This window comes from Bos taurus, chromosome 12 (assembly GCF_002263795.3).
Source record: "Bos taurus isolate L1 Dominette 01449 registration number 42190680 breed Hereford chromosome 12, ARS-UCD2.0, whole genome shotgun sequence".
NCBI lineage: Eukaryota > Metazoa > Chordata > Mammalia > Artiodactyla > Bovidae > Bos > Bos taurus.
Genome location: NC_037339.1, coordinates 50,473,629 through 50,501,235, shown reverse-complemented (window position 1 = coordinate 50,501,235; position 27,607 = coordinate 50,473,629). Strand labels below are relative to the sequence as shown.

Here is a 27,607-nt window from a genome sequence, read left to right as displayed (position 1 = left end):
TTCTTGTTACCTCTTCTTAATATCTTTTGGGAGAGACTGACTTTGGGGGAAATTGGGTCTTGTTCTGATAGGGCAAGACTTCCTGGCAAATACAACGTAGTTTTAGGGATGAGGTAGAAGAAGAAGGCATCTCTCTGCTCTGTGAGGATGGAGCCTCCCTGGGGCTTCTGATGAGCTTTCTTTCTTTCCCCTTAGATGAGAATCACCGATGTAGAAAAAAGAAAGAGCGACAAGTGCTTCTGCTGCTTCAGTTATGGCTTCAGCTCTAGAATGGTGGCTGAAAGGCAGAGCTTCATAAGTGCTTGGTTGACCTCTAACAGGGAAACCCAGCTCCCCCATAATCTGGAAATGCTGTGATGAGAACTTTTCCAACCATTTCCTTGATCTTGCCTACACTTGGCAATGTGCTTTGATTTGTATATAATTATGTTTTTGTTTCATGTTACTACTTTCAAATGATTCTAACCAAAGTACTGAAACATTTTGTGAATTCATATGGAAGTGCAAACATTATCTTGTTAAAAACCAGACATCTGACAAAAATCTAACTGCCTTTGTGTCTGTAATTCTAATTTTCATGTTTTTTTTTAGTAAACTTTAGAAACTCTGTGGCAGAACTTGCCTTTTAATTTCTTGATGGTTAAACTTAACAGGAAACAAAGCCGTTTACAAAGTTATTTGTAAGTGACAAATTGTGACCACTGTATTCTCTTTTTCATCTGCCCACGTTCAACTAGGGGCCTCTAAGCCTAAGTAACTAGTTATTTACATAACCCCAGAGAAGTTATGATGATATTTATAAAATCAACAGAGAAGTAATTACCTGTAGCAGTTTATCTGCAAAGGTGCTCTCCATCAGGCTGAGTGTTGCTGCTGTTTTTAGGAGAGATCAGGACACCAGCAAAGGGGCCTGCCTCCCTGGTGGCTCAGATGATAAAGAATCTGCCTGCAGTGCAGGAGACCCGGGTTCAATCTCTGGGTCGGGAAGATCCCCTAGAGAAGGGAATGGCTATCCACTCACTCCAGTATTCTTGCTTGGAGAATCCCATGGACTGAGGAGCCTGGTGGGCTGCAGTTCATAGGGTTGCAAAGAGTCGGACACGATTGAGAGACTAACGCTTGTACAGGACCCCAGGAAACAGTTGTCAGCATTGGCAGAATAGGGAGTCTGCACTGTTTTCTGTTTTTCTTTTTCTGTCACCTTTCACTGTCCTCTCTTCATTTCCACCCCTCTCCCAAATCAGTCATACTTAAATCTAAATGTTAGTTTTACAATATATTCTCAAACCAAAAATAAGTGATTTTACAGTTGTTTTCTATTTTGAGGTATTCTAGTATTGCTGTATTTTGTTACTGATGATCATTAGACTCTTCATTATAGTAACATTATATTAGGATTTTCATTATAAAAACATTAGTTCTAACAACCACAATGACTAACATTTATTAACATTGATTACATGCTAGATTCTCTACTAAACATTTTATTTCATTCTAAGACTATTCTGTGGATGGGTTTTATTATTAGCACTGTTTCACAGATGAAAAAACTGAGGTTTTAAGAGGTTAAATGTGAAATGGCATTTGATAAAAGCCAAATACCACTTCCTCTTCTTCGAGACCTGACATTTTTGTTTTGAGGTTACTGATTATATCATTGAGGAAGCTGGAAAAGTATCCAGGTATAGTGTATATTGTGATGTTTATAAAGTATTCAAATGTTTTCTGAATCATTATTTGGGTAGCCTTAAAATGGAAATGTCAATCATTATTCGCTATATTTAGTTCTGTTCTCCTTGTCACGTTGACTGAGCTTAAAGACTGCGTGTGGCTACACTGCAGCGTTAGGTACACGGTGTGTAATGAGTCTTGTTTGTCTTTTTATGAGCGGAACACACACATAAACTGTATCACAGATCACGTTGTGATGGTTGCTGTAGTTTGGGGGGTTGTGTGGAAATTGCGGTGGGAACAGAGAGAATGTGACGATTGATTTTTACTGGCAGGATGGGGGGAAGCTGTAGAGTCTGTCTCTGTAGTTAACTGATCTTGTTAAAGCTTGTGATTTTAAATTAGTTCAAATTGTCACGACTGTAATTTTCCAGCAAGGTCGATGTTGAACGCTATCTGTGCCCTGTGTCACACAGGCCTTCTTGAGTTAAGGCAAAGAAGAAGGTATATTTTTAATCTCCTTAGAGAGATTAAAAAATGTAATGCTTTTAAGGTACCTCTGTGTGTGTGGGGGGGGCTATTTAAATTTTTTTTATGAGAAAGCAGTTACCTCCATTTTTATTTTTGAGATTGATTGTGTGTGTGAGTGAAGTCACTTCAGTCATTGTCCTACTCTTTGCAACCCTATGGGTGGTAGCCTGCCAGGCTTCTTTGTCCATGGGGTTTCCTAGGAAAGAGTACTGGGAAGCACCTTGAGATTGATTAGCTTTTGATTTTTGAAAAGTAAGCACATTATAATCATTTCTTCATATTAATTTGTGGCTCCTGTGGAATGAATTTGGTGCCTACTCTTGAAAATATGATTTCTAGATGAGTCCCCAGAGATACTTCCCCTGTATCCATTTTGTATATTGTTGTGTATACAGAGGTATAGTTTTTTTTTTTTCTTAAAACCACTGATTATGTCCTAGTCTCTTTTTTTTTTTATCACCTAGCACTTAGCAAAGCACCTGGTTAATAGAAGGTAATCATTTGATCACTGAATGTTGAATGAATATTAAAGTATGGTGGTTACAAACATAGGTTCAGGCTTCATTGTATATTTCTTGCTTTTAGGCTAGACTTTACACTTTCAGAGCACACGTTGTTTTGTTTTTTTTTCCTTCTAAAACTTAACTCTGTCAGTAACTCTGCTACTCAACCCCCCTGTCTGGTTTCTCATTACCTGAAAGGTGAAGTCCAAGTTTATGCATGGCTTACAGCCCACTTCACATGGGACCTGGCTCAGCGTAGCCTCAGACTTTCTCAAGGGACCTACTCCTTCTTGGAGATTTAGCCATTTCATTTGTATACTCCCCACCCTCAATGGAAATGTCCTTCTCTTGTTTCCAAAGTGCTTATTATCTTATTGTAAATGTTCATTCACTTGTGTGACTTTCTGGAAGTACTTGAAGGTGAGACTTTCTACCTTGATATATTTATATTGTACATCTTTTAAATACCAGAGTTTGGTAAATAGTGGATCAAAAAATGCTTGTCTAAAGATAGTGAACTGTCCTCAGAATTCCTCATAAAATCAGATATTAATTTTAACATTTACCATATTATTTTCTAAGTAGTTTTGAATATTGTATACATACAAGTTTATTTCATACTGACCGTTTGTAGGTAATTAAAAAAAATGATTCTGTTAGTTTCCTATTGCTACTGTTACCAATTAATGAAAACATAGAGGCTTAAAACAGCACAAATTTATTGAATATAGTTCTGGAAGTCAGAAGTCTGAAATAGGTCTAAGAGACTAAAGCATTGACAGGGCTGCTTTCCTTCTGGAGGTAGAAGAATCTGGAAGGAAGTATCTGTCCCTTGCCTTTTCCAGCTTCTGGAGGCCGCCTGCATTCCTTGGCTTGTGGCTCCCTTCCAGCCATTGCATCATTTCCACATCTGTTTCCATCCTTCTGTCTCTTCTCTGCCTCCCTTGCCTGTCTCCTTCCCTTATAAGGACGCTTGTGGTTACATTAGTCTCACTGGGATAATCCAGGATAATCTATCTCAAGATCCTTAATTTAATCACACCTGCAAAGTCCCTTTTGCTTTGTAAGTTAATGGGGATTACAACATGAACGTCTTTCATAGTTGGCATTATTCTATCTATCACTGGTTAAATTCTCTTAAAAACTAGTTTTCCTAAACAGGCAATAAAGCAGAAATAGTAATTGACAGAAAGAAGACTAGATTCAGAGGTGGATTCTAAGCAACCACAAGTGAAGTCTTTATCTATGCTGAGATTTAGATATAGTCAGCGGTTTATAATTTCTGTTAAACATTCTCCATGTTAGACACCCTTATTATTTTGTATATATATTATCTTTGAGTGAGTAAGTAGTATAATTTGTTTATTGGAGACAGAACACAAGGGCAAACAATCAAGCATATTGGTTTTCAGAGTTCCAAGTCATCATTCAGGCTGATGACACAGTATTAAATATGAACTGTTAAAAGTAAAAAACATGAATTTTATCACAATACTTGGCCTTAAATGAATACAAATCAGCATAAGATACTCTAAGAGCTAAAATTTATGTGTAAGTTTAGCATGAAGATGGCAAATTTCATTTGAAGTTTCCATCAAGAAACTGGAATTAGCTCTTGGGTGAGAAACAAGACAAATTTTCTAGAGATTTTCTCTTTGGGAAATATATTTATAGAATGTTCAAAGAGAAGCATTGATTGTTATGTTGCTTTAGCTTATCTATAGCGGCAGCAGCTAAACTCTTTGCCCTCAAAATGTATGGTGCACAGAATGCTACAGCGTGTTAAATATTTGGTACTAAAAATGTAGCTCTCCACCTAAATTACCTCAAAGCATAAATATTTTTATCTCATCCTATGCCCTTCTTTACTAGATAGGCACATAACTGTAGGAAACTATTTCTATGTTTTCTAAAATATGAATCTAAGGCAATTGGATTAGCCACTGTTTATCTATAGTAGACGAAGTCAGTATTAAACTGCTACAAAGAGTAAGTGAAGAGACTTGCATGCTTTTGGATGAAAATCTTAACATTGTAAAAATGTTCCAGAATATTTTACTGTTTATAACTTGGATATTGAGTGTTATGTGGCTTTCCATGTGCTTGCCTTTTAGATCTACCATTGTTATAGAATTCAGTTACAAGTTTGATGGCTGTGCTTCCTAAAACTTTAGGTCCATGGAGGATGTTGTTGGGTTTGCCCCATTTTATACACTGGGCGGGGGTGCTTTCATTTCCCCATCTTTAGGCAGTTACAAGTGACGAGGCTTTCTTAAGGTGGGTATTTTAGGAGCAGCTAATATTCAAAGACATGTTTCTAGAGAAAACAGAATGTAAGCATTGCTCAAATAAATTGGAATGTGTTTTTCTTTAATGGTCAAATTAATAGAGGTGCTTATCTGCTTTATTCTTTATCAGTTGTAAGTTTCCAGTAGTTCCCAGGAAATTTTAATGAACGGAATATATACAACTTCAAGAGAAAAGTCTGACTATGAAAATTTAGAAGGGGGAAGTTATCTTTTTAAAGAGCAGTTCACCATCATTTTAACTATTGGATAAAGCAGAGTGACAAAAAGTTTATGAGGGTAAATTGGAATGTGATGGGAAAGTCTACAGATTTTCTTTTTGCCATGCTGTGCTGTGTTCAGCTGTGTCTGACTCTGCAACCCTTTGGTCTGTAGCCCGTCAGGCTCCTCTGTCCATGGGGTTTTCCAGGCAAGAATACTGAAGTGGGCTGCCATTTCATTCTTCAAGGGATCTTCCTGAGCCAGGGATTGAACCCACATCTCCTGTGTCTTCTGCATTGCAGGCGGATTCTTTACCACTGAGCCACTGGGGAAGCCTTTTGCATATTAGTTTAGTTTTTTTGAGTATCTTCCAGGCTAACACCATTTCCCACAATTTGTAAAAACTGCAGATATATTTTCTCTAAAATGATTTAGAAAAGATTTTAAAAATCAGGTTTATAAATGATTTGTAGCACCAGTAGAGACTCTTTAGGCAGACCTCGGCCTGCAACCAAAGTTATGGTATCTTCCAATAGTTCACAGGGAATAATAGTGATTTCTCAGTGATGAGGTCAGGACACATGACAGCCTGCTTGGTTTGTAGAGGAATTAGCTGCTACTGGTGAATTAGCTATTTTCTGGGCTTCTGTTATCCACTGGAGAACTTTTAAAGACACCAGCTACTTTTTAGTGTATCAAGTCTGAAAAGTTGCATATTGATGTTTTGTGGAAGAGTTAGAAATAACTCCACATTTTGTATTGACCTAATGAGAGTATAACTTCAAAGAGTTTACTTGAAGGGAGTAATATTCCTGTGGACTTAAGGAATGTGTATACCTCAGCCAACTGAAGTAGAATTTTTTTTAAACTACTTTTAAAAAGTTTTTTGTTTGTTCTGAAATAATTTCAAACTCATGGAAACATTAAAAAATTGCAAAGAACTTTCCTCTCGCTCAGATTTTCCACTTATTAACTTTTTGCCAAGTTTGCCTTATAATTCTCTCTTAATATATTTTAACATTTTTTTATGACTTTTTGAACTATTTGAGAGCAAGTTGCCCTACCCAGTTAATACTTGTGTGTTTTTCCTAAAAACAGACACCCTGATATAACAGAAGTGCTAGCATCACTCTCAGGAAAAACCATTGATCTATTATTACCATTTAATCCACAGACTTCATTCAGATTTCATCAATGATCTCCATAATACCCTTCATAGGTCCAGGATCCAGATCTAATGTCTCTCTAGTTTCCTTCAATCTGAAGTAGTTCCTTAATCTTTTCTTCTCTTGACATTTTTACACAGCATTGCTTACTTCTTGAAGAGGCCAGTTATTTTGTAGGATGTCCCTCAATTTGGACTTGATATTTCCTCCTGATTAGATTCAATTTATGCATTTTTGGAAGGAATACCACATAGGTGTGTCCTTCATCATACTTGGAGACACAGGATGTTGGTTTGTCCCATAGATTTGGTGATGATAGCTTTTATCACTTGGTCAAGATAGTGCCTGCCAGATATCTCCAGAAAGAGAATTTTGTTAAGAATTTGTCCTTGTCATTTAATCATTAGTATTTTGTGAGGACATGAGTTTGAGCAAACTCTGGGAGATGGTGAAGGACAGGGAAACCTAGTGGGCTGCAGTCTATGGAGTTGCAAAGAGTTGGACATGACTGAGCAACTGAACAACAACAAATTTTGTGAGGAGATACTTTCCAGGTTCTTATGCATTAGCTTTCATTGATAACTCTTTTTTAAACTTAAATTAATTTTTATTGATGATTCTCACCTGAATCCATCATTACTATGATGGTTGAGAAATGGTATTTTTTTTTAAATTCCATTATTCTATCTTCTGCAATTAGTTGGCATTCTGTATCAAGTTGAGCTATACTCTGTCTGTTTGTCTGTCTGTCTGTCTATCTATCTGTATCTTTCAATCTTTCTATTTTTCTACTGGCAGAAATTCATGGATTCCTATTTTGGGCAAGGAGCTATAATCTGTTACTGACATTATTGTTTTGGAGATCAACTTGTCTCAGATTTGGCCATTACAGCTCCTTCATACTGACTCCTATCTCGTTTTCGATGCCCTTATCATTCTTTGAACGTTTTATTCCGGTACGGAAGCACATTTCAGGCTCATTTACCCTGCCCCGGTCTGAGAATCAGCCATTTCTTCAAGCAGCCCCAGATTCCTGTAGTGGAGGATGGTGTTCAGAAATCAAGACCTGGACACTTGGTGTGCTCATTGCTCCTGGGCATCTTAGCTTCTAGGATCTCGCAGCCTACAGACTTACAAGTTATATATATGTATGTGTTGTCTTAGTTCAGTTGGGCTATTATGACAAAATACTACTGACTGGATGGCTTAAACAACAAGCATTTGTTTCTCAGAGTTCTGGAGGCTGGGAAGTCCAGGATCCCAGGGGCTGGTAGATTTGGTGTCTGGTGAGAGCCCTCTTTCTGGCTTGTTATATCCTCATGTGGTGGATGAGGAGAGAGAGGGAGCACAAGGGAGGGCTTTCTCTTTTCTTTTAAGGGCACAGATCCCATCATGAGGACTCTACTCTCTTGACCTCATCTGTGCTTAACCTACTGAAGGTCATATCTCCAAATACCATCACTTTGGAGATTAGGGCGTCAACGTAGGAAGTTTCAGGAGATGCAGTTCAGTCCATAACATGCATATACATTTATATACATCTGTTTCTGTGACTGGACTTCCCTCGTGGCGCAGTGGGAAAGAATCCTTCTGCCAATGTAGGAGATGCGAGTTCAACCCCTAAGTTGGGAAGGTCTCTTGGAGAAGGAAATGGCAACCCATTCCAGTATTCTTACCTGGAAAATCCCATGGACGGAGAAGCCTGGCATACTACAGTCCATGGGATCTCAAAGAGTTGGACATGACTTAGCGACTAAGCAAGAATTTCTGTGGCTACATATTTTTTATCTGTTAAAAACTTTGAGTTTTTAATATTATTAAAGATATTTACTAATTTTAAAACCATGTAGTCACACAAATACTTCCAATTCCAACCCAACACTGCAGATTATTCTATACTCCCACTTTAATTTTTTACTCCCTTTTTCATCAGTGGGAAACTTGTCTTTCCTTATCCTCAACTGTTAATATTCTCAAATATTTACATATTTGCTTAATCTCCCTGTATGTAACAAACCTTCCAATTGAGTTGGCTGCTTTCTTCATCTTTACCATGTAGTCCCCTGATCACATGTAATACCTCTTTGGCCACAACCAGACCGGCTGAAGCTTCAGCCTCAATGAACATGTCAGATATGCCAGCCAAGTAGCTGATCATCCTGGCAACTTCACATGAATAGGCAAATGCATCAGGAATAAGGTATTATCTCTGTTTTCTGTGGCAGGTTTAAACTTGTTGCATTGAGAAACTTAATCTCATGTTTTAAAAGTAAGCAATAGAAACAACATGATACCCTTGTGATATGATTTATTGCTTGCCTTAACATTTTAATTTCATATTTGAAGGTTGAAAAGATCAAATTAGAAACGTCTGTTAGAGTTTTTATTGATGAAATCTTCTTTTGAAGTTAACATGAAGGAATCATGTCTGTATTTGAAGAGGTTTTGATTATATCAGTGGTATCAGGCTATTTTTTTTTTAGGTGTTGCAATTGTGTATGTTTTCTCTCTCCTCTTTATGTGGTAAATGTAATTAGAAGTATTGAAAGTAACCATTTATAGGTCTGTGAAGTTCTCTGAACTTTTTCATTCTACTGATTAAAAAATATACAGTGTCTCATATCCTTTCTTAGACTGAATCTGCATTATTAAAGTGTTTTGAAATCTTATATGTCAAATATCTTTTAGTTATCTGTTCGAAGCTTTATAACTTGCCAGTGAGTCTTTTTTACCTTTTAGTATGAGTCTGTGTAAGATAGTATTATATATGGTATACAAATGAGTCAAATATATTAGGAAAAATCTATCTCTCTTAATTTATTTACTTTGCCTTTATGGCAACGTTCTTTGCCTTTATGTTACACTCATATACCTCAATGTTTGTAAAAGAGGAAAAAATCTTGGCATTTTCATTTCTTAACAAGGAAAGTTGATTGTTTTTATTTTATGACATACTGTGTGTGCATGCGATGATAAAAATATTAACACAGAAGTGGGAACAGATTATGCACAAAATCTATAAGTTCTTTAAAAATTCTATTTTGCACTTTATTTCTTGTCTAATGTCTCCACTGACCTGACAGGAGGTACCGGTCTGTGGCCCAGAGGTTGGGGACTCCTGTTACAGGTTAAATCTTCAATCTCAGTTTTGTTGTTGTTTAGTTGCTCAGTCGTGTAGACTCTGCTGTCCCATGGACTGTAGCCTGCAAGACTACTCTGTCCATGGGATTTCCCAGGCAAGAATACTGGAGTGGATTGCCATTTCCTTCTCCACAATCTCAGTTTACCTAGCATATGGTTGGTATTATCATTTTCCATTTACGGATAACCCATCTCAGTTTACTCATCCGTAAGTGGAAGATGATAATACCAACCATATGCTATGTTTATGAGGAGATAGAAAGTATGTCCAACTCAAAAGCATCAGTTACCCTCTTAAACAGTTTATATATTAGTGTCACCTTTTGAATTGTTTTCTCTGTGCCATTTTCGTTTTTATCTGAAAGTGGCTGTAAATGCCCACACCTCCTCAGTCCAAAGTTCAGCTTCCCATATCGTGCTAACTGAGTGCTGGTACCTCTGTCTTCTTTGTACTCCCTAATGCTCTTCTCTGCCTCGTCCATGATGTTCCATTTCAGTGGGTGGTTGTTGACATTCTTGTTGTGTCATGGGCATTGTTTTGTCTGTACAGGGCTGCAGTCCACTACAGAAACCCATGCCTCAGAACATGTGGTTTTAGTGAAACTTGCAGTCATGGTTTCTCCTGGCTCCCAGGCTGGAGTGCCTCTTCTGTGCAGATGGCTCACTTACATCTTGCCCACAGCTCTAGCTCTGGGCATGGGCCAGACCAGATAGAACTCTTCTCTGGATACTTCATGTGTGAGTCCATGCTTTTCTGTGACAGGACTGGAAGGGGCTCCTGCAGCCAAGAGGGAAGGAAGCCAAGGGTGGCAGGAGAATGGAGGATCCCTGGTTTCAGCTGTCTATAAAGCCAGTTCTTCACTGACCCTTTCTGGTTAAACAAAGAAAATGAGTTCTCTTTATTTGCTTAAGCCAGTTTAAGTTGGGTTTCTGCCACTTTTCACCAGAGAATATTTGCCTGGAATCTTTTTCTCTCCCACTCCAGTTGACTACATTTTACTCATGCAGTAGGCTCACTTCAGGCTAATTCAGTTCTTTGAAAAAGTCCACTCTTAACCCTGAGACTGAACCAAGTTGCCTTTCTCTTTTCATAGTTCCTCTCAGTACTGCTTTCTTAATGTTTCGCATATTATTTTGAAATTTATATGTGCACAAGTTTATGTTTTCCTCTGTATTCTGTTCCTGGAATATAGTCTGAAACCTTTAGTACCAATTCAGATTCAGGTACGCTGTAAATTCTTAATTTTTTTTTTTTTTTTAATTCACTGAATGACAAGGGAAGGATTTGCTGACTGGTAATTATATGTGGGATTTGATTGCAGAACTCCCACAGGACTGGGGGAAACAGAGACTCTTGGAGGGAACAAACAAAATCTGGTGTGCACCAGGACCCAGGGGAAAGAAGCAGTGACCCCACGAGAGACTGTGCCAGACCTGCCCGTGAGTGTTTGAGGGTCTTCTGCGGAGGCATGGGTCGGCCGTGGCCTGCCATGGAGACGGGGGCACAGCCAGCAGCGGTTCTGGGCGTCGTGTGTGGTCGTAAGTCCTATTTGGAGATCGCCAGTAGCCCTACCTTAGAGCTTATAGACTCTTGGACTGGGTTACTTCAGGCCAAACAACTAACCAGGAGGGAGCACAGCCCCACTCATCAGCAGACAATTGGATTATATGCAGATGATTCCTTAATAAAGATCTTTGGTAACAAGAATGAAACTTAAAATGCCTTTTGTTTTTATCATTCCAGTTGTTGCCTAACACTGAGCATTAAAGTAATGATGATCATTTAGAAAATGTACCAAAAATCTTCCTATAATCCTACCACCCGTATGCTTGATAGTCTTATGACATGTGTTTCCTCAGAGTTCTCAAGGCTGAAAATTGCATAACAAAACCAACATCCAGGTTGCTCATAATAATTAGTACATATTACTTGCTTCTACAAATCAACTAGAAAATTCTATCAGTTATAATTTCTAGGCTGTCTTTTATAATTGATTGTTTAGAAGTGTTTAGGAAAGCTGTTCAAAGCCCACTGCAACCTCATTTCCCTTTTATTCTCTCTGGAACACCCCCAGAATTAGCTCAGCTTAAGCTTGCCATGGGTGTTTGCTTGCCAGTGTTCCCCAGGACCTGATTTTGAGTCCAGCCCATTTTAAGCCACAAGACTTTGCTTCACCTTGTTTTTGAATGAGAACCAGCAAGGATTTTCTCAGTTACATCAACAGAATTGTGGGGAGTAGTGTGAGAAGGCAAGTTTGAGCAAACACACCCAGGGAAGGAACCCAGTTGGCCATATTAAAGGGAGGTGTGGGTGGACAGAGATGGGGTTGCTATGCCTTGGGGGAGCATGTGTTCACATCCACTCAGATCAAATGGGATCATACAGGAATGCAAGATTCGAAACAGAAACAGCCATCTGTGTGTATGATAAACATTTGGTAAGTTGTGATTTCTCCATCTGCCTCCTGATGAGCTGGGGTACTAGGCTGGTGCAGAGAAAACAACACTTCACAAGAAAAGCCCTTGTAATGACCTCTTTCCTAAATTCACATGGTGACTCTTTGATTCTACCTGGAAAAAAGATGGGGCTATAAGAAATAAAAGAGATGTGAAGTGTGTGCTTAGGTGAGGTGAGGGAACAAAGTAGAGAAATGGCTTCTTTAGTTTAGAAGTCACAAAATCCCATTTATTTCATTTTGAAGCAATGAAACCACGCTAAATTAAACTCCATTTGCAGACTAGGAAGTGTTCAGCCTTTAAAGACATGTGTGTTTCACAGTGAGAAAGGAATGTCTTCCAACTTTAAGTGTAATTTTTGTCATCTCTTCATCCAGATAATAAAGTGTTGTAATTTCCAGTTACAGAGTAAATCCGTGATAAGATATAGCTACAGATACTCTGAGAATGTTCCCTGTAAACTCAGATTCTCCACTGTCACATTCATTTGTTCTAATTTTATTTTCACCAGGGTGCTCACTCATAGAATAATGAATAAACTGTTCTGCTCAATCTTTGGAGATTTAGAGTGAAGTACCTTTAGCCAATATGGATCATTCTATATGAACTAAGACTAATTTTAGTTCTCCTCCTTCTCCATAAGGGTATTTTGGGAGAGTGAAAGTGAAAGTGAATGTGTTACTCACTTAGTCATGTCCAACTTTTTGTGACCCCAAAACTGTAGCCCACCAGGCTCCTCTGTCCATGGGATTGTCCAAGCAAGAATACTGGAGTGGGTTGCCATTCCCTTCTCCAGGGGATCTTCCTCACCCAGGGATTGAACCTGGGTCTCCTGCATTACTGCAGGCAGATTCTGGTATTACCATCTCAGCCGCCAGGAAAGCCCCATCTGGGGGAAGTTTATTGTATAGATTACAAGTTCTTCAGGACTACTCCATTCTCTGGGTTCTCAACCTGTGGTTTTTCAGGGATTGTCTTTGCATTTCACGGTTGTCTTAGTCCATTCAGGATGCTTTAACAAAAATTTCATAGACTGGGTAGCTTAGAAATAACAAACCTTTTTCTTGCAATCTGGTCCCTGTTAAGTCCAAGATCAAGGTGGTGACAGATTCATTGTTGCCATTTCTGCCAGGTGGGAACTCATAGGTGGCTGTCTTCTTACTATAACCTCCCTGGGGTATCTTCACACATGAGGGCAGAGCCTCATGAGGCCTAATCACTTCCCAGATACTATCATGTTGAAGGAGTAGGTTTCAACATATGAATTTAGAGAGGTCACCAGCATTCAGTTTTATAGCAAGTATATTAAGGTTCCCCCCCACCCCCATTTTTTCTGGTTTGGCCCAGAGATTTTCTTTTTTCATTTTGAGAGCAGTTAACCATAAATAGATTTGGGGGTCATTTAAATTGATAACTTTTATTTTACCAGGGATTTCTTTTGAAGAAAAATTGTCTAGACTTTCTTATCTGACAGAACTATAAACTCCTACGCATGGAAGTCCTGACACATTGCACTACAGTTGTTTCGCCTTGAAGCTTTGGATGTGCAAGGTCAGACCAGAAGATCCTGAAAGTGCTGGGTTAAGCCTGGATCATTGTTTTTTTTTTTTTTTTTTTGTCTTATATAACAGGGTATTTTTTTTTTTTCTCTAATTTTACTTTATGTTTAAACTTTACATAATTGTATTAGTTTTGCCAAATATCAAAATGAATCCACCACAGGTATACATGTGTTCCCCATCCCGAACCCTCCTCCCTCCTCCCTCCCCATACCATCCCTCTGGGCCGTCCCAGTGCACCAGCCCCAAGCATCCAGCATCATGCATCGAACCTGGACTGGCAACTCGTTTCCTACATGATATTTTACATGTTTCATTGCCAATCTCCCAAATCTTCCCACCCTCTCCCTCTCCCACAGAGTCCATAAGACTGTTCTATACATCAGTGTCTCTTTTGCTGTCTCGTACACCGGGTTATTATTACCATCTTTCTAAATTCCATATATATGCGTTAGTATACTGTATTTATGTTTTTCCTTCTGGCTTACTTCACTCTGTATAATAGGCTCCAGTTTCATCCACCTCATTAGAACTGATTCAAATGTATTCTTTTTAATGGCTGAGTAATACTCCATTGTGTATATGTACCACAGCTTTCTTATCCATTCATCTGCTGATGGACATCTAGGTTGCTTCCATGTCTTGGCTATTATAGACAGTGCTGCGATGAACATTGTTTTATAAACACAGCCCAGAAGTTCTGTCCCATGGTAGGACCTTGGGTTTACTAACTGAGCTGTGCAACTGGATTCTTTTTTGTGATCAGGTGGAAGTAAGGTTTGCTTTCAGTGATGGAAAGGGAGGTTTGCTTTATCTTCTTATGGAAGATATCTTCCATAAGATAAGATACCTTATGGAAGGGGAGGTTTCCTTTATCTTCTCTAGGCTGTTGATTTCCATACTGACTTACTTTAAAGAGTAGGGTAAGACATTTATAAACTTGTAACTTTGTGTGCTATGTTACTTGAAAGAAAACATCATCAAACCTAAGGATATCATAGACAAGAAATAGTAATAGAAGAAATAGTAAGTAAGTAAGTAAGAAATAGTAAGTAATGATGACTTAGAAATCCCATATAAAATGTTAAAAGATATTGATTCTTTTTATTATGATACTTCACTGACTTTATAGATTCTTACTCCACAGTGTGGTTTCCCTGAATCTATTTGCTCTACTCTTATACAATTTTCTTTAGACATTGGCATGGGATAACAATTCAGTAGTTGCTCAGGCATCAAAATTGGAGTATTTCTCTTTGACAGTCTATCTTAATCTGCTTTAACTCTAGAAAGAAATGAAAGTAGTAGCTAATATATTTGGATATGATTTTTAAAGCACCTTTTTATAAGTCATGTCATATGAATCTTTCAACTGCCAGGTAAGTAGTCATGATGAATGTCTTTATCTCAGTCTTATAGATAGGAAAATAGATTTTGTCTGAGAGTTAAATTTCATGCTGGAGATCACACAGCAGCTTCAGTGACAGGGTTGAGATCAGAACACAGAATTCTTGCTTGGCTTGATTTTTTTCTTTCAATCACTGATGTTCCCTCTACAATGGAGACTATTCATTTTATAGAAAGATATTCAAGGTCACTGTAAATTGCTATACAGGATTTCTTTAAATAACCAATTTCCATAAACATTGATAACTTGATTTATTGATGTTTGATTAACAGGGTGATGGAATTATTTTCACATTGGAGTTTTAAAGGCAGTGTTGATGGCATGATCAGTCTTGAGGTTTGTAGTGAAAATGTGTACCCTTTCTTAAGTAGGACCTCCCCACTCAATATGCTTTTAAGAATTTTACCTAATGAATGAAGTGACCAGGGGATAGTGGTAGGAATCCTGATGCAGGATGGTAGAATTCTGGTGTGGCATCTGTAATTGCCGTATAGCTTTAGAATTGCATTGTTCCACCTTAAAAGAGTTGTCTCTGAAACCTGTCCCTTGACCACCTCATTTGTTCATTTATTGATCACTTTAAAAGACATTTAATTTTTTTAATCTGGTAATTCCTCCAATCAATTTTGTATTTTCTCTTAGGCTTATTTGTAAAAAAAAAAAAAAAAAGGGAACTTTCTTAGTTTCTTTTTAAAATTTTTATATTATTTGGGTATCGTTGATTTACAATGTTGTGTTCATTTCTGCTGTATAGCAGAGGGGTTCAGTTACACATATGTGTGTGTGTATACACACACACACACACATATATATATATATTCTTTTTCATATTCTTTTCCATTATGGTTCATCACAGGATATTGAATACAGCTCCCTGTGCGATACAGTAAGACCTTGTTGTTTATCCATTCTATATATAATAGTTTGTGTCTGCTAATCTCAAGCTCCCAATCCATCCCTTCCCCACTCCACTTCCCTTGGCAACTGCAAGTCTGTTCTCTATGTCTGTGAGTCTGTCTCCTAGATGAGTTCAGTTGTGGCATGTTTTAGGTTCCACATAGAAATGCTGTCATGTGGTATTTGTCTTTCTCTTTCTGACTTACTTCGCTTAATATGATAATCTCAGTTTCTTCTTTAGTATGGTAATTTTCTCTTGAGACTATCCTTTCTAGTTATCATAGAGTTCCTCTTCAGAGTATATAAAACAATAATTAATATTTTAGGTTGCTCAGAATACTCTTAGATTACTATTAATTAAAATTTACAGCCATGAATGTCATACTTATGGTTAGTGAGCCCTCCTGGAAAAGTCACAAAATACCTCAGTTTCAAGAATTGAATTTTTATCACCAGACAGATAATTTAAACAAAAGTAATACTTAAGAATATGTATCAAAATTTTACTGTCCTCAAATATTGTAGTTTGCTTTAATTTTGCACTGTTATAGTTTCTGATATATTCTATACATATTTTATTAAGATGAAAAATGGTATTAGAAAATGAGCATTGGCCATTGAACAGAATAAGAATGATTAGATTTTATGTCTTGTGTACAGTTTTTGTAGAAACCAGTCTAAATTCTTGGGCACAGTGAAATGGAACCAATTCTTCATTGGTCAAAAGGTGAAAAAACAAAAAAAAAGACATTTACAGCCAGTAGCAAAAGGGAACCTGCCAGTGGAGAGCTGGCATTTGAAGAGGACGCATCTTCATTCAGCTGTCTGGAATCAAATCCAGGTCTCCCACATTGCAGGAGGATTCTTTACCATCTGAACCACCAGGGAAGCCCTAATTGATAATAAATATTATATAAATTGGCTTCCTAATTTATAGGGACGCTGGTGGCTCTAGCTTACTAGGTGGCACTAATGGTAAAGAATCTGCCAGCAAGTGCAGGAGACATAAGAGGCATGGGTTTGATCCCTGGGTGTGAAAGATCCCCTGGAGGAGGGCATGGGAACCCACTCTAGTATTCTTGCCTAGAGAATGTCATGGACAGAGGAGCCTGGTGGGCTCCAGTCCGTAGGGTCACAAAGAGTGCAACATGACTGAGGCGACTTAGCACAGCACAGCATTATATAGATTATAGGAATGCAATATAGTGATTTGCAGTTTTTAAAGGTTATACTCCATTTATAGTTATTATAAAATATTGGCTATATTCCCATTGCTGTACAATATATCCTGTAGCTTGTTTTATTTATGCATAGTAGTTTTGTTTATGCATAGTACTTCTTAATCTCTTACACCTATTTTGCCCCTCCTCTCTTCCCTCTCCCCACTAGTAACTACTGGTTTGTTCTCTATATCTCTGCGTTTGCTTGTTTTTAGTTCTAGCCACTAGTTTATTGTTTTTTTTTTTTTTTAATATTCCACATATAAGTGATATCATAAATATTTATCTTTCTCTGTCTGATTTATTTCACTTAGAATAATACCATCAGTTCCATCCATGTTACTGCAAATGGCAATATTTCATTCTGTTTTATGACTGGTAATATTCCACTGCATATATGTACTTAATCTTTATCCATTCATCTGTTGATTGACACTTAGGTTGCTTTTCTACGTTGGCTTCTATGAACTATTTTTGAAATAGTATTTTTGTTTTTTATGGATATATGCACAGGAATGGAATTGCTGGATCATATGGTACTTCTGTTTTTAGTTTTTTGAGAAGCCTCCATGCTGTTAGACACAGCGGTTGTACCAGTTTACATTCCCACCAACAATGTAGGAGGGTTTTCAATTCTCCACATCCTCACCAACATTTGCTATTTGTGTTCTTTATTCCATGTGATGGTACATGATGAAATGGTGAAATGATATAAAGATGTATGCATATTTGCTCTTTTCCATCCATGACCTTTGATAATGGACATTATAATATGAATAAATGTCTTCTGCCTCTTTGCACTGTTTTCCTCTATGTTTATGCATTTATATGTGCATTCCTATCCCTAAGCATGCATCCACACACATGCAAAGGCACACAAAATGCCAAGTTTGAGCAAATTACTGCTGTGATATTTTTGATATTCACAAACTATGAATAGGGACTTGATGTCTGTTATAGGCTTGATCCTTTTTCTCAGTTCAGTTCAGTCGCTCATCGTGTCCGACTCTTTGTGACCCAATGGACTGCAGCACGCCAGGCTTCGCTGTCCATCACCAACTCCCAGAGCTTGCTTAAACTCATGTCCATTGAGTCGGTGATGCCATCCAACCATCTCATCCTCTGTCATCCCCTTCTCCTCCTGCCTTCAATCTTTTCCAGCATCAGGGTCTTTTTCAATGAGTCATGTCTTTGCATCAGGTGGCCAAAGTATTGGAGTTTCAGCTTCAGCATCAGTCCTTCCGATGAATATTCAGAACTGATTTCCTTTAGGATTGACTGATTTGGTCTCCTTTCAGTCCAAGGGACTCTCAAGAGTCTTCTCCAACACCACAGTTCAAAGGCATCTATTCTTTGGCTCTCAGCTTTCTTTATGGTCCAACTCTCACATCCATACATGACTACTGGAAAAACCATAGCTTTGACTAGATGTACCTTTGTTGGCAAAGTAATGTCTCTGCTTTTTAATATGCTGTCTAGGTTGGTCATAGCTTTTCTTCCAAGAAGCAAGTGTCTTTTAATTTCATGGCTGCAGTCACCATCTACAGTGATTTTGGAGCCTCCCCCAAAATGAAGTCTTTCACTGTTTCCATTGTTTTCCCATCTATTTGCCATGAAGTGATGGGACTTGATGCCATGATCTTAGTTCTAAAAGTTGAGTTTTAAGCCAACTTTTTTGCTCTCCTCTTTCCCTTTCATCAAGAGACTTTTTAATTCTTCTTCACTTTCTGAATAAGGGTGGTATCATCTGCATGTCTGAGCTCGTTGATATTTCTCCCAGCAATCTTGATTCCAGCTTGTGGTTCATCCAGCCTGGCATTTTGCATGATATACTCTGCATGTAACTTAAATAAGAAGGGTGACAATATGCAACCTTGATGTACTCTTTTCCTGATTTGGAACCAGTTTGCTATTCCATGTCCAGTTTTAATTGTTGCTTCTTGACCTGCATACAGATTTCTCAGGAGGCAGGTCAGGTGGTCTCATATTCCCATCTCTTTAAGTAATTTCCACCGTTTGTTGTGATCCACGTAGTCAAAGCTTTGGCGTAGTCAATAAAGCAGAAGTAGATGTTTTTTTTGGAACTCTCTCACTTTTTCAATGATCCAGAGGATGTTGGCAATTTGATTTCTGGTTCCTCTGCCTTTTCTAAATCCAGCTTGAACATCTGAAATTTCACAGTTCACATACTGTTGAAGTCTGGCTTGGAGAATTTTGAGCATTATTTTGCTAGTGCATGAGATGAGTGCAATTGTGTGGGAGTTTGAACATTCTTTGGCATTGCCTTTCTTTGGGATTGGAGTGAAAACTGACCTTTTCCGGTCCTATGGCCACTGCTGAGTTTTCCAAATTTGCTGGCATATTGAGTGCAGCACTTTCACAGCATCGTCTTTTAGGATTTGAAATAGCTCAACTGGAATTCCATCACCTCCACTAGCTTGGTTCATAGTGATGCTTCCTAAGGCCCAAATGATTTTGCATTCCAGGATGCCTGGCTCTAGGTGAGTGATCACACTATTGTGGTTATCTGGGTCGTAAAGATCTTTTTTGTACAGTTCTTCTGTGTATTCTTGCCAACTCTTCTTAATATCTTTTACTTCTGTGAGGTCCATACCATTTCTGCCCTTTATTGTTCTCATCTTTGCATGAAATGTTCCCTTGTTATCACTAATTTTCTTGAAGAGATCTCTGATCTTTCCCATTCTATTGTTTTCCTCTATTTCTCTGCATCGATCACTAAGGAAGGCTTTCTTATCTCTCCTTGCTGTTCTTTTGGACTGTGCATTCAAATGGCTATATCTTTCCTTTTCTCCTTTGCTTTTCGCTTCTCTTCTTTTCTCAGCTATTTGTAAGGCCTCCTCAGACGATCATTTTGCCTTTTTGCATTTCTTTTTCTCAGGGATGGCCTTGATCCCTGCCTCCTGTACAGTGTCAGGAACCTCCATCCATAGTTCTTCAGGCACTCTGTCTGTCAGATCTAATCCCTTGAATCTATTTGTCACTTCCTCTGTATAATCATAAGATTGTACATTTGATTTAGGTCATACCTGAATGGTATGGTGGTTTTCCCCACTTTCTTCAATTTAAGTCTGAATTTTGCAGTAAGTAGTTCATGATCTGAGCTACAGTCAGCTCCCGGTCTTGTTTCTGCTGACTTTATAGAGCTTCTCCATCTTTGGCTGCAAAGAATATAATCAGTCTGATTTCAGTATTGGCCATCTGGTGATGTTCATGTGTAGAGTATTCTCTTGTGTTGTTGGAAGAGAGTGTTTACTATAACCAGTGTGTTCTCTTGGCAAGACTCTGTTAGTTTCTGACCTACTTCGTTTTGTACTCCAAGGCCAAATTTGCCTGTTACTCTAGGTAGCTCTTAACTTCCTACTTTTGCATTTCAGTCCCCTATAATGAAGAGGACATCTTTTTTGCATGTTAGTTCTAGAAGGTCTTGTAGGTCTTCATAGAACTGTTCAACTTCAGCTTCTTCAGCATTCCTGGTTGGGGCATATAGAATGGTTTGCCTTGGAAACAAACAGAGATCAGTCTGTCGTTTTTGAGATTGCACCCAAGTACTGCATTTTGAACTCTTTTGTTGACTATGATGGCTACTCCATTTCTTCTAAGGGATTCTTCCCCCAGTAGTAGATATCATGGTCATCTGAGTTAAATTCACCCATTCCAGTCCATTTTAGTTCCTAAAATGTTGATGTTCACTCTTGTCATCTCCTGTTTGACCACTTCCAATTTGCCTTGATTCATGGACCTAACATTCTAGGTTCCTATGCAATATTGCTCTTTACAGCATTGGGCTTTACTTCCATCACCAGTCACATCCACAACTAGGCATTGTTTTTGCTTTGGCTCCATCTCTTCATCTTCTGGTGTTATTTCTCCACTCTTCTCCAGTAGCATATTGGGCACCTACTGGCCTGGAGTGTTCATCTTTCAGTGTCCTATCTTTTTGCCTTTTCATACTGTTCATGGGGTTCTCAAGGCAAGAATACTGAAGTGGTTTGCCATTCCTTTCTCTAGTGGACCACATTTTGTCAGAACTCTCCACCATGATCTGTCCATCTTGGGTGGCCCTACACAGCATGGCTCGTAGTTTCATCGAATTAGATAATGCTGTGGTCCATGTGTTCACTTTGATTAGTTTTCTGTGATTGTAGTTTTCATTATGCCTGCCCTCTCAGGGATAAGGATAAGGGGCTAATGGAAGCTTCCTGATGGGAGAGACCGACCAAGGGGGAAACTGGGTCTTGTTCTGATGGGCAGGGCCATGCTCAGTAAATCTTTAATCCAATTTTCTGTTGATGGGCGGGGCTGTGTTCCCTCCCTGCTCTTTGGCCAGAGACCAAAGTATGGTGGAAGTAATGAAGATAGTGGCGGCCTCCTTCAAAAGGTCCTATGTGTGCACTGTCACACTCAGTGCCTGCGACCCTGTAGCAGGCCACCACAGACCCATGCTTCCACCGGAGACTCTGGGACACTCATGGGCAAGTCTGGGTCAGTCTTTTGTGGGGTCACTTCTCTTTTCTCCTGGGTCCTGGTGTGCACAAGGTTTGTGCCCTCCAAGATTCTGTTTTCCCAGTCCCGTGGAAGTTCTGTAATCAAATCCCACTGGCCTCCAAAGTCAAATTCCCTGGGGGTTCTCAGTCCCTTTGCCAGACCCCCAGGTTGGGAAGTCTGTTGTGGGTCCTAGAACTTTCTTAACAGTGCAAGAATTTGTTTGGTATAATTGTTCTGCAGTTGGTGGATCATCTGCTCGGCAGTTCTATGGTGGGATTAATGGTGACCTCCTCCATGAGGGCTTATGCCACACCCAGGACTGCTGCACCCAGAGTCCCTGCCCTTGTGGCAGGCCACTGCTGACCCGTACCTCCACAAGAGACACTCAAGCACTCAAAGACAGGTCTGGCTCAGTCTCTGTTGGGTCTCCTGTGTGCACAAGGTTTTGTTTGAGCCCTCCGAGCGTCTCTGGCAAGTATGGGGTTTGATTCTAAATATGATTTTGCCCCTTCTACTGTCTTGCTGGGGTTTCTCCTGTGCCCTTGGATGTGGGGTATCTTTTTTTTTTTGGTGGGAATCCAACATTCTCCTGTTGATGGTTGTTCAGCAGTGAGTTGTAATTTCAGAGTTCTTGCAGGAGAAGATACCTGGCCTCCTCTTCATCTTTCCACTGGCAAGCAAATTGTGCAAACCCCTCAGAATATGACTTCACCCTTTTCTTTCTGCCAGTTCTCCCCAAAGCTCTGAGAATCGGGGTGGAAATGAAACAGAGTGAGATCTTGTGGGACTCTTCAGGTACAAATCTTTTCTGTGTCCCCCTTTTTATTTGCAGGAAAAAGACTTCAACCTCCTTAACCTTCCTTGAGTTCCTTTTTCTAGTGGGTGATTTTATGATATGAAGGCATGGTGTGGTAGTTTTACTTGCTCATTGATGCTTAAGAATGAAACACCAAAAACTTTCTCACGCAAAGCTAGGATTGACACCACTTTGACTCCATGCAAGGAGATCCAACCAGTCCATTCTGAAGGAGATCAGCCCTGGGATTTCTTTGGAAGGAATGATGCTAAAGCTGAAACTCCAGTACTTTGGCCACCTCATGCGAAGAGTTGACTCATTGGAAAAGACTCATGCTGGGAGGGATTGGGGGCAGGAGGAGAAGGGGACGACAGAGGATGAGATGGCTGGATGGCAACACCGACTCGATGGACATGAGTCTGAGTGAACTTTGGGAGTTGGTGATGGACAGGGAGGCGTGGCGTGCTGTAGTTCATGGGGTCGCAAAGAGTTGGACACGACTGAGTGACTGAACTGAACTGAATGGTAATCTGGACATGTAGTATGAGAGATTTGGTGACAGGTGATTCAGCAGTGGCAGTTTCCACAGTTAATGTATTCTTATCTTTAGGACGCTTCGGTTTTTAGCTAGTGGGCCACCGATTATCATTATTTTTCTTAAAGTTAGCCATTAAAGACCAAAGTTGTAATGGTTGGAAATATGGGAGCCCTAGGAAATGTGTGATGAAAAGGGTCTCAGTGACAACTTGTGTTCTCCTATTTACTTCTCTCTCCATCTGCCCTGAGGGTGTTAGTGACAGGCTCTGTTCCAAGAAGGCAAAGGCGTTGTAATACTGCCTCCTGTGCTGTATGATTCCATTTCAGAGTGAACCAATGAACTCATTCAGGGAACTGTGTCTCCAAAATTACTTTGGAATAAAATTGTTTCTCATTTGCCTATTATGTTTTTGTTCCTGTGCTGTTCAGTCTTTGATTCTATACACAGAGTGATTTACTAAGAATATTAGTTTTCTTTATAAGAGTTAAATGCAATGGTTATACATTAATTCCTGACTTTTTTTTTTTAAGGAAACTCTCTTATAGATTCAGATCAGTAAACAGCATTCCGGTTTTCCAATAGTTGTTATTATATATATGATTTTAAAAAGTAAGGATAGAGCAGAAACGTGCTGGATGGATATGCAAAACACATGACAGATTCCTAGGTAAATTCTCAAATTTTCCTCCTTAAAAAGTCTGATTTGGTAGTTAACATCAGACCTTAGTGTAGAATGCTACAAAACAGATGTATGTTTCAGATCTGTCTCTTGCGAGAAGCTTTTACACTGTAAAGTGTGAGCTTTGCTTGTTTTCCTCCTTGTCCTCCCCTCCCCCCACCCCACACCCCGCAAAACCCTCCCAGTTCAGTTCAATTCAGTTCAGTCGCTCAGTCGTGTCCGACTCTGTGCGACCCCATGAATCGCAGCAAGCCAGGCCTCCCTGTCCATCACCAACTCCCGAAGTTCACTCAGACTCACGTCCATCGAGTCGGTGTTGCCATCCAGACATCTCATCCTATGTCGTCCCCTTCTCCTCCTGCCCCCAATCCCTCCCAGCATCAGAGTCTTTTCCAATGAGTCAACTCTTCGCAGGAGGTGGCCAAAGTACTGGAGTTTCAGCTTTAGCATCATTCCTTCCAAAGAAATCCCAGGGCTGATCTTCAGAATGGACTGGTTGGATCTCCTTGCAGTCCAAGGGACTCTCAAGAGTCTTCTCCAACACCATAGTTCAAAAGCATCAATTCTTCGGCACTCAGCTTTCTTCACAGTCCAACTCTCACATCCATACATGACCGCTGGAAAAACCATAGCCTTGACTAGACGGACCTTTGTTGGCAAAGTAATGTCTCTGCTTTTGAATATGCTATCTAGGTTGGTCATAACTTTCCTTCCAAGGAGTAAGCGTCTTTTAATTTCATGGCTGCAGTCACCATCTGCAGTGATTTTGGAGCCCAAAACAATAAAGTCTGACACTGTTTCCACTGTTTCCCCATCTATTTCCCATGAAGTGATGGGACTGGATGCCATGATCTTCGTTTTCTGAATGTTGAGCTTTAAGCCAACTTTTTCACTCTCCACTTTCACTTTCATCAAGAGGCTTTTGAGTTCCTCTTCACTTTCTGCCATAAGGGTGGTGTCATCTGCATATCTGAGGTTATTGGTATTTCTCCCGGAAATCTTGATTCCAGCTTGTGCTTCATCCAGCCCAGCGTTTCTCATGATGTACTCTGCATAGAAGTTAAATAAGCAGGGTGACAATATAAACCCTCCCAAACTATAATAAACAGTACTGAGGTACTCCTTTAATAAAGGCTGCATTTTAGCAATCTTTGGTTTTTATACCTATAGAGAATACCAAGTATTAAAAACCAAGTTTTATATTATTTGCTTCCTGACTTTATTTTTGTGGTTCATACTTTTGTTCAGCTCTTTTTCCTATTGCTAAAGAAGGAAATGGCAACCCACTCCATTATTCTTGCCTGGAAAATCCCAAGGATGGGGGAGCCTGGTGGGCTACAGTCCATGTGATCACAAAGAGTCAGACACGACTAAGTGATTAACACACACACACACACACTATTAGGAGTGCATTCTAAGTTACTTCAAAACTATTAGGGGGGTGTTTACCAAAGTGCATCAGCAATTGATGAACAGCTCACAAAATGAATTATTAGGAGAAACATAATTTAGCATTTCTTTTTGCTCTTCTAAGCAACAGAAAGTTATTTAAATTGTGAATAAAGCACTGTTATAAATGCTGTAGTGGATGCAAAGATGAATGAGACCAGTGGTCCCACCCCTTTCGTGATCATCAAGTCTGGAGGAGAGTGATGTTTGTGAGTAATTTGAGAAGGTGAATGTGGGAGTAAGGGCAAGTGCCCATGAGGTCTCTATGCAGCAGGGGCCAGGCTCAAGCCTCAAGAGTGGGTGACAGCAGTGTGAGGTTGATGGGCTACTTTGAAAGATTTGTCTTAATAATGTTGATGTACATGGTACTTCAAAGTTAGTGTTTTGCCGATGTTCACTCTTTCTCCTTTTGTTTAAAGACTTTTGATTTGGGGATGTTTCCCCTTTGATGTAGTTTTTGGACAATCAAAAGCCTTTTGTGGTTATTACCAGCCATGGGGTTGAGCAAGACTGCTTTCAAGCCTGTGTAGACATTTGTTCCATGAGGTAAGAACTTGAGCCAGTGGCTGAGTAGTTCCTAGAATCTCAACTAGTGTTGCTCAGAAATGGATTTGAATTTGAGGTGACAAAGAAAAGCATTATTTGATTTATATGTGTTTATTCTAATATGTCTAGAATCACAGGGTTAGCAGTAGCCAAACATAACAAACAAAAAGCTTAACCTCCACTCAGTTGTTAGCTGTATGCCTGATGCTTCTTGTGAAATCATGTAGTGACAGGAATCAATCACTGTGTTAGTTTTGAAAAAATGACTTGCCTTAAGCATTATCTAAAATAATTTTTAAAAGGTCATTGCAAAAAAGCCAATATAACTAAAAGATTTCAAATTTATTAAATGACTGTGTTCTTGGATCAATGTTTTGTAATTAAAAAAAAATTAATTTATATTGAGAGAGAATAAAACCTGTGGTATAAAAATTAAGTAAAGACCTGTTCCCAAAGGAATTATACTAGAAAAGTCTTAAAATGGAGACTGAGCAGAAGTAGCTATGGCGTTACTAGATCATGTAAGTTTTTGTTTATGGTCTCACAGAGAAACCTTCCTTCCCCAGCCTTCAGTACCTAGAATTGTAGAGTAAATAGTGTCTGGAATTGATTGATGTCTTCACCTGCTTGGGTTTATTCCCCCTCCAACTTGGTTATTCAATTTCCTTTCTTTTTTACAGTTTTATTGCCTTTTTATATATTTATTTTTTCAATTTGAAAAGAAAACCCTCTCTCTTTCATAAATTGTAGCAAGTTACTAGTCCTGACCAATCACCTCTTGTTTAAGTGCTTCCTTGTGTTCTTACTGCTGTATTAACCAGGGGGAAAATATACATGTTATTGTGTCCCTTTCTTTTGGAAATCAATTATATGGAGATTTACTGAGATATTTCCCTAAAACTTACCAGTTAGCTTTAAACAGAGAAGAGACCCTTAAATATATAGATTTCCATATAAATTAAGCGTTAATATAGGTAAAATTACAATAAAATGGTAGCAACTTTCTCTTGACTGAGGACAAATACCAGCTGCCTGTGTAGATCTAGTTTGTGATTATTACTTGGGACTAATGTTTTTAGTTTCTAATTTAGAGTGTTATTGGTTTTTGAAACTTTCCCTCCCAAGATTAGCTATGGTATAATTTCATTATAATACATTTTCTCTGTCAATTAGGTCATTTAGTCTAACTAGTAGGGATTGCAGCTCTAAAATTGGCCTGACTTTTTGAAAATATAATTTGAGTTAAAACTATAAGGTAAATTAAAGGAAAACTGGTAAACAGATGGTGGCTAGACCTACAAACTGATGGAACACTAAAGCAAAAATTATTTTAAAACCTGAAAATAGTTGACCGAATTCTGTATTTTCCTTTATAGACAAAGTATCACATTAAATATCTCCTATTCTGTGACATTTAGAAATGCATTGAAGATCCCTCCATCCTTATTTTTATTAGAAAAGACTATTTTTCTTAGAAGACACATTACATTGATGTTACCTTTAACATAAATGCCCAGAAAAGGTCCTTTTCACTGTCTTCCTGGACAGTTATAAAAGATAACTGGATAAATGTGTAATAGAAGTATAGCAATTTTTAAAAGATGGATTTAAATATTGGAAAGGATTGAACTTTTGAAAGAATTTTCTTTGATAATGAAAAATATACAGTAGAAATTTTCAATGTTTTCAAAGGAACTTCTGATTTTTCTTCTGATCCAAAAGTAATTAATTTTCCACTTGAAATGATTAATGGATCATGGCTTTATAAATAGATGATAGAAAACATGCTATCAAAGGGTATTTTAAGATGGAAATAAAGGAAATAGTTATCTGATGTTGTTTGTTACAGCTTCTCATCTTGGTTATGAAAAAAAAAAAGGATGCTCTAATATTATCCTGTAGTTGTCCCAGAAGCAGTGGCTTTCTGATTTCAGGCCTGAATTATTTTGACTTTTTTTCCCTTAATACTGTATTTTTCAGACAGCATCCCAAGGAACTCCTTGAGGTCAGGGGACAGATGGACTCATCTTTGC

The 27,607-nt window shown here is 38.7% G+C and overlaps 1 protein-coding gene across 6 annotated transcripts in view; it reads left to right on the top strand.

Moving 5' to 3' along the window:
• TBC1D4 (TBC1 domain family member 4) overlaps positions 1-27,607 on the top strand; it is a 210,500-nt gene that overhangs the window by 39,427 nt on the left and 143,466 nt on the right. Inside the window, exon 1 of one of the 6 annotated variants that reach the window (XM_024999915.2) lies at positions 10,825-10,959. The exons of the other annotated variants lie outside the window; for them this stretch is intronic. The gene's annotated coding sequence lies outside the window, so the exon portion shown is untranslated. Of the gene's footprint in view, positions 1-10,824; positions 10,960-27,607 lie in introns of those variants that run through there. 6 annotated transcript variants of the gene reach the window in all.